The following is an 8939-nucleotide window of genomic DNA, read 5'->3' on the forward strand; positions in this document are numbered from 1 at the left end:
AGTGGGGCTCGAAAAACCAAACCACCAAAAAAGCCCTACCACTGCACTGCAGTAAAGAGATCAGCAGTAGCTTTTAAATTCTGTTTAAGTACACCATTCTCAGCTATGCCATGATTTGGAATCTAGTGCTGTCATTTTAAAAATGAATAAAGTACATCCTTATTCCTCACTATGAACCATCAGTTTGCATTAAAAATATAAGGAAAAAAAAGGCAAAATAAAGCAGAGAGTTTAAAGCTTAGACAGAAATAGGGGGATGGGGACAGGGAAGAACTTCTTGAAACATCCCAAAGAACCTTTTATCTTTATTTTGAATTGATCCTGTGATTTTTGAATTGCATAAGAACATTAAAGTATCTTTTTTTATTTATTTCAATATGCTTGGATCAGACACTTACAGCCTTGTCAGATAATTAATACTTTGTAATGCAGTTAGGAAAACTTTCGAGCAATATTATTATTTTTACTTTTATTCCTTTTTAATGGCTGAAACAATACCAGATCACTGTCTGTATTGTTAAATCTTGTAAATTATACCAGAAAGACGTATATTTATGATAGGGTTTTCTTTTTAAAGCAACCTCTGTTTTCAAGCCAAAATGTCTGTGGGTTGGTACTCAGCACATTCTGAATAAAGTTAGATCCTCCCACACTGAAAAGATTCCAAGTCAGGTAGGCAAAATTGATTGCCTATCATTTTTAGCATCTTGCTTCCCAATATTGAAAAGTATGCACACAGTCTGCGAGATAACTTGTCTCTGAAAATTATGTGAAGCTTAGGCTGAAAAGTGATTTTTTTTTAATATGGAAATAATTAGTAAGAGGTACTTACAAACAAGAAAACTTTTCTTAATCGTACATTACTAAATGCAATTTAATTGTAACAGAATAAGAGGCTTTCCATAGGCTTTTGGTGAAAACATAAAGCTAAGCAGCTCACTTGAAACATTTACATTTTACAACGATAAAATAAAATGGAAAATGTACTTTTCCAACTCCCCACAGGTTTTCATATTTGTAACTGTTGTGCACTCAGCTTACTTCATTACAGCTCTTTAGAAAATACTGAATCCACAATGATGTTCCTTGGCTCTTGTGAAATGTTGGAAGAGTCAAATTTTAATACTTTTTAAAACTAATGTTTACTATACCTTCATCCTTTGTCCCCAAATTTAGTAGTAGTTCTGTCCATTAGTGTACATTAATACCAGAACATATTTCATTGCTGCAGAGGAAGGATTCTGCATCAGTTCAGGGGCTGAACACAGCATTCATGGGGAAAAGGAAAAGGGAAAACATATGGAAAGATTTCTTGCAGAGTTCTACAAATTTCTGCCAAGGCCTCAAAGATTTGATAAGAAGGAAGAATCTGTTTTGAACCACAAAAGGATTTGAATATGAAAAATAATGAAATCTGAAGAAGCAGGGAAAGACTAGTAAGTGCTATATATTTCTAAAAGTTAATTTTTTCATTCATTTTAAGTCTGTTGAAATATTAAAAAGTAACCGAACATCTGAAGACTGCAAGAAATACATTCCAAATGCCTATGGAAAGACTGAAGTTGAGAAAGATCTGCAGACACATTCAGAGCTTCAGCTAAAGGGAAGGTGCAAGCATGACTATTGGAAGATTGTAATGAAGAATTAAAATCAAAAAAATGCTGAAAAATTGGAGCAGGACAGAAAAGTACTAGAACAGAGACAAAGTTCCTTAAGGTCTAGGATATTGCATCAGGAAAACCAAATGGATAAAGTGAATGGTTTTCAATCTGTAACTAGGACCATGACAGATAACTAAATGAGTAATATATTCACCAATACTCCTCTACTGAAAAAAGTAAGGGTTTAAAAATACAAAAATAGGTTATAAACCAGATATCTTGGTACAAAACACCACTGAAACACAGGAAATGCAAACCCAGTAAAGGTTTTGCCTTTGATAAAAATGTTTGCTACATAAGTAGATATAGCTCCTGTTCTATTAGTCAAAAATACTCATTTTTAAATTCTTTATCCATATGCTCATAGACATCAGGGCACACAGCTGGTGAATGATGTCTTGCAGAGTGTCTCTGCACTCAGGATTGGTATGGACATTTGGACTATACCTGCTTTTTCTGCATACAAATCTAAGGACCAGGGATTACAAAAAAGAAAAGAAAGTATATAGATATAGATATATAGATCTATCTATCTATCTATCTATCTATCTCTATACACATATACATATATATATGTATGTATATATATGTATATATATATGTATATATATATATGTATGGTATTATTAGGACTGTAATGCTGTAACTTTCTTGTGATTAATAATGGTATGAAGAGTGATAAAGCTCGAAGTCAATAATAGCGGTATATTTATCAATGAATAATTGGCTTATTAGTAATGTATTGATTAAATAGCAAATTTTAAAGCTTCTTCTATCAGTTACATCTCTTAAAACATCTCTTTAAACAGAAGAGAGTCAGAACTGGACCTAACACCTGCTTTAGTTAATTATTCTTATCAATATAGCACAGAAATAAAGAAAATCAATGGAAAGTGTCTCTCTACATAAAGCAGATTAGCAAAATCTCAAAATTTTCACAGTAAAATGTAATGGAATATCTTTAAATTGTTTTTTAGGTTTTGACCTTCCTTTATTGGAGTACATCATTAAACTCTCCCTCAAACAATCTCCTCCCCCCCCTCAAATTAGGGACAATTAATAGTTTTCCATATTACGCTCATTCACCTCTTTCTTTTTCCCCCTCAGGATAACCATAACCTGGTTCCCAGGGGCACAAACCTTCACAAAAAAAGCCAAACAAATAACCAAAACCCAGAATTTAAACAAAAGTTAAAACCAGACCAATGAGGGTAGAAGTTTAAAACAAACTAATGTAGGCCAGAAACAAAGTGCATACATTTTCCACTGAGAGTAGTTGATGATAAATAATCAAGAGATTGATTTTCCATTTCTGATTCTTTCCTGTTAAACGTGGTAGTTTTATGGAAGGTACCCAGTAGGTCAAACTCAGTTGTGTGTTATCTGAATTCAAGGATGTATGAATAAATAATTGAAGCCCTGTTGAACCAGCAAACAGATGAAATAATGTCCTATCCCTTGCTATGCCAGAGTACATGAAAATGTTCTATGGGGTCTGATTAAAAGACACAAGATTATGGAATCAAGAGTAACTTTTAAGTGAAGAAACAAATCAAATAAACCACTGCACATACAGGTCAGTTTTAGAGGATATGCAGGAGTACTGAAGTATAATACAACATCTCTTTATCCACCAAAATGGATCAAATAAGAAAAGTAACATGAAGTATGTTTTCATTATGGCACTCTCAGAATCTGGGATGTCAGTGTGAGTTGTCATACAAGGTGGGGTCTTGAACCTATTTTTAAAGATGTTTTAATAAAAAATTGGCCCAGTTTTAAAAACATCAGGTCCAACATCTCTGGGGAATTGAAAAAACAAACCATTTCCACTGAAGAGACAAAACAGCAATGAATTCAAAGACTACCAGTCACTGAAACTGAAGACATTGACAGCTGCTCTTGGCAATTTTAGTCAAATATATCAGGGTTATGCTTATATCCCTTCAAGGAGGTAATGTTCTGGAAGTATCTTGTCATTGGTGGCTGTTGTTTCTCTTGTCAGGAGAGTAAATAAAACTGCCTGGCAGGAATTGATCAGCCCATAAGCTACTGCTTGTTAGTCTCCTCTTCTTGTGCTTGTGCCTCTTTCTTGGGTCTGCCCTGACAAAATATTTAAATTGAGGTTCTATGTGCATTATTTATATAATTTAAAAAATAAATAGTATATTTTTTTCATATAAATGCATGCAGCTGTATTTGGAACATAGCATAAGGTATGTTTTCATTCTTTTTCTGTTAGCTTTCAGGTTTACGACATATGAATAAATTTAGACAGTAGAAATGAGAGTTTAGAGAACAGAAAAATAAAGCCTATAACATGGCAAATATCAGAGATCCCAAATTCACCTGTTAAATAATAACAAATTTATAATAGGCTGACATTTGGAGGATGGTCTAAAGGGCAGCAAATTAGATTAATGAAGGTTTATGAAAGCATGAAAGACATTTAGGATAGAAGCATATCTAGGAGCTGAGAAATGATGATGTTGGTACTTCTGGCCAAGTAGCAAGTGAAGCAACATGTGGTGAAAGAGAAGCTGGACTTCATGGTGGTAATGTCTGTGAATGAAGCAACTAAAGTAAAGCTTATAAAACAAATGCATGCTGTGCATAATATTAACTGCAAAACTAATTTACAAATTATAAACCCCCACCAAAACTGCACTACTTGCACTTTAGGTCCCAAAAGCCCTTGAACTCTCAATTTGCTCTTCTTCTCTCCCTATCTTTTCAAGGAGTATATAAATACATTTGATAATTTTCTGGAAATTTTAATCTCTTTTGCATTGCACTCATATTTAGTTTGAGTAGAAGTGTTTTATTGGGTAAGAGAATGATGTGTGTTGACCAAGATTCCACATAATTTTACATATTACCAGTCATAGTTTTGTTTAAATCCCAGCATTTATCTATGTATCAAAAGCCACTTCTTTTATTGAAAACCTTTTATAGTGCACATTTTAAATGAGTCCTTTTATACTTACATGTACTTTAAAATAAGGATTTCTACTTAACCTGTTAAAGAAAGCAATGATTTATTTCCCTCGTGGTATGCAGGAACCAGCTTTAGCATCAGATACCCTAGCGACATGTTGATTCAATAATTCATTCAATTAATAACTTATTATGGAGACATGCATTAAACTACAAGATTTTTAATACATTCTCAAAAGAAGTTAATGTTCTTAAAACATTCAGGAATAATGAATTTTGTGTCATCTGCCTTTCCTGGTATTTTACAGCTGTAATGATTATTCAGTATGTTAACACAAAAAACCCCAAACAAACCTGTAAAGATTATTCCATTGGAATCTTAAACTTAAATTTCTCTTTATGAAGGAGTGGGTTAAGAAATCCTACACTAGAACTTTACTTCTAGATTTTTATTTTCTTGAATTGTTTCTAAATCAGTGTAGGGTTTTTCTTAAACATGATTAACACATGATGCAGACCTTAAAAGATGGTGATGCACTCTGAGTTTTTTTTCCTTTTGAGAAGCTTTTTCCTCATAGACCATGCCACCTTTAATAAAGTTATTAATTCCAATTAAGACTCCTATCAAATACTGTTTAGAAGCCATCAATTGTATTATAGTTTAAAAATCACAAAATCAGTGTAGAATGTTGAATAAGAAAGAAGAAATAAAGCTTTCTCCTACTTTTTAAAGAAATATATTTGAGCAGTTGGGATTCAGGTTTAAAATTATATGTTAATATAATTTTGCTAATAATTACTGCTCTTCATCTACTGTGATCTCCTTTGCTCTATAGTTAATTTTCTTGGCATTCCAGTGGATGATCAACATGAGAAATATTTACAATATATCCACAGGAAAAGTCAACAGAGCAGCTTTAACAAAAGTTACAAGCAAGACTACTAACTTCTAAAAAGTAGCAGCATTTCAATATGCATGTGATCCTGAGTCACACCATGAGGAGAGTTCAAAACTAACAGAGCACACACACACATATTCAAAAAGAAAATGAACTGGCTAAAAGAGGAGCAGAGCAGCATCAGTCAACACAGCAACAGGAAAAACGACCTTATTGAAGGTACAGCTGCTTCTCCAGCACAGGTTTAAATGACTCCTCCAGAAGAGCATAATAGGAACAGCTCCTCTGAAATAATTGAGCTCTATATCGGCTCATTAGTTCAGCTGAATTCTTTTCTACTGGATTACATAAAAGGTTTCTTAACAACGTCATTAAAATAGTGATAGGAAAAGTGGCATAGTCAATCACAATGGCAACCTGGTCTTGAAAACAGCGTCGCAGGAGCTGCGCTAAAGACTGTAAATAATTGGAACATAATAGTTGATAGTTCCTCACCATCTCCCATGATTTTATCCTTTCTGACTTCAAACTAACCTTCATTTATGTTTGAAATGCTGGTTTTGATCTTGGCTTGGAAAGAACGTTGTGCTTTATCAGAGACAGTAACATTTATTCTAACTCCTGATGATGCAAACCAGCGCCTTAATTGTGTCTCCCCTGATGGGGGAGGCTTTTTAGAGTCCTTGCCAGGAATCAGAGATGAACGGGACTTCTAGCCTTCTCTTTCTTCTGTAGTTGTTTATTAAGTCTTATCAGAGAAGTACAAGCCACTTACGTGACCCAGACATAGCATGAAGTAGACAACGCAAGAAAAGCCGAATTATCAAGATTACATAGCCTTTTTAAAGGTAAATCACCCAATGAAAACTTAAAATGAAAGATATTTTCACTTTTTTACCAGTGTCTAATAAATTATCTAGTCACGCAGACAGGAACTGCAGAATTCTGTATCCAGTCATCCCAGACTACTTCTACTGCAGAATATGGAGTAGTAGACGAAGAAGAAGAAGAAGAAGGTCTGGAGAACACCAACAATCCTCCTTTTTGACGTTTTTTACTTTTATCTACTTACTATATTAATAAACCCAAAACCTCTAAATTTTTCACCCTGTCATAATCTTACATAGTATTCTATCGCCTAATTCACACCATTGTAGATTCTAATTTTTACCAGAGGGTAGGCAATTTTCTCCATGGACGAAGGTCAAAACCAGTGTTGTCCAGGGGGGTAGAACCCTTCAAAACAGGCAGAGAAGTATTCTCTGCATTCTGGGTTCCCCACATCCTGATTTTCAGAATTTTCGGATAATAGCTGCTGCTGGCACCTGCAGCACGTTGGGCTGTATTCTCTATGTTCTATTGCCACACATATCCCACAGGTCTGTCAGAAATAACTTTGGGGACTCCTCATTTCAGTGGGAATAACTCATGTTTTTCCTTTTGTTAAGACAAATTTAATATTGCCATGTGATACTGCACTGAAAGGGAATGCGCATGCTGGGAGTAAATGATTTTTGTACAGCTCAGGACAAGAGGAAAGAAAAGCTGACTCACTCACAAAACCAATCAACTACTGTAGATGACAGCTGAGACAGAGATGATTGTGAAAGTGTTACATTTTCTCCTGGACACTGTTTTGCAATGTCTGTGTCACAATTTACTGGATTTTACTTCATGGACATTGTAGAACTTACAGTCATGAAGCAAAGATTTCAAAACCTCCTTATTTTCTTAGCAGCCTGAGTCACTACACTTTACTGTACAGCTCAGATTGCCAGAACAGCCTAATCAGGGCAGTTCAGGTACCGTGAAAAGTGCCTGGTTATCCACACTATCCTCCTTAGAGCTCCCCTTTACTGCATCTGAAGCAGTTCTGATACTTGATATTTGCCACAGTTACTTTACATATTTCAGAGCAATACAGGTGTATTATATCCCATTTTCAGTAAAACTCAAGGCTAGAAGACATATGGAGATATAATATTCCTAGGCACTGGAGGCAGTTCTCCGTAATTTTGAGGTTTCCTCCATTTAATTTTAAAAAAGAACAAAAGAAGCATTGTCAAAGCAGAAGAGAGCATCGGCATGGGGTTCCACAAGTGTATTTTCTTAGTCCATAATTTCTTATTTTCCTGGCAGAAAAAATAAAGATTAGGATTATTAAATTTGCAGACTAAGAGAGATTGCCAATAGTTAGGAAGATATGCTCAGAACTCATATTGATCTCGACAAAAGGGAGATTTGGTCAGGAAAAAAAAGATGCTATTCAAAAGAGCAGGATAAATATCTAGCAAGAATTTAAAGGCACATTAAAGTCAGTGCGAGCAGCAATTCTGCAAAAGATGTTCTAGGGACTATTATGGAGCCTTAGTTAAGCATATGTCAAGATAATGGGTAAAATCAGCCGCTGTATTATGATATAGAAACAGATCTGTATGAGGCATGAAGTAGCCTCTTGTACTGACATTAAAAACACCCCAGCTGATGCTTTAGATTTGATTTCAGGTACTATCAGTTGGAATACCAAGAAGAGAACAGGGATCATGACACTATTTGAAAGTGGGTCCTATATGTGCTAAATTTCTTGCACAGGGAGTTGAACAGATATGAGGAAAATATTGTAAGAGGCTTCATTAAAGAGTTCTGGGGAGTGGTAAGGAGCAGTCTCTTCTTGTCACTTGGTAAAAAACAGAACAAGAAATAATACCAATAAATTTCAGCAAAGACTCAGGTGAGACATTAGGAAAAAAGCAGTAAGGACAATGTCTCCGTGGGACTTCTTGTAAAGCTGAACCTTCATCCATTTATGGAGACTACAGTGACTTAAACAATCTGTGAGGAGCAGCACAGCACTGCTGACAGTGCCCGAAGACAGGGAAAGAGAGGAGACAAGATGACCTTTTGGTGCTTGTCTTTTGTACTGAAACTGAGTTGTGCCTGAAGAAACATGTGATTAAACCTTATTCTCTTTAATAGTGGGGGCTGGTGTAGGAGAAGGGAAGAAAACCCCTAAAATATAATGAGTATATGAGCTCCTCTACTATATCAATGTGCACAGTATACATCTGTAAACATACATCATCCCTAGTCCTGAAAACTGATCTCAGGATGTGAAACACAGATTTCAGGGTCACTTTAAAGTTACTTGTTTTAACTTTAATTTCAGAAACCTGGCTAGAATGATTCATGAATGTCTTGTGATTCTGAATATTTTTGCAGCATAACCATGGCAACCTGATGTGATAGAAGCAGTGAATATAAAAAGATGTTGAGACTTCTTTTAAGAAAAGAAAAACCAATGAAAATAGAACATAAAATAATGGAAATTGTACACTTGCAACATTATATACATACTGAAATTTAATAAACTGATCCTGTGAAAGCACTAAGGATCTCTTCTGCTAAATACAGGTGTAGAATTTACTTCTCAATATTGACACCA

The sequence above is a fragment of the Corvus moneduloides genome, chromosome 15 (genome assembly GCF_009650955.1).
Source record: "Corvus moneduloides isolate bCorMon1 chromosome 15, bCorMon1.pri, whole genome shotgun sequence".
In the NCBI taxonomy this organism is placed as follows: domain Eukaryota; kingdom Metazoa; phylum Chordata; class Aves; order Passeriformes; family Corvidae; genus Corvus; species Corvus moneduloides.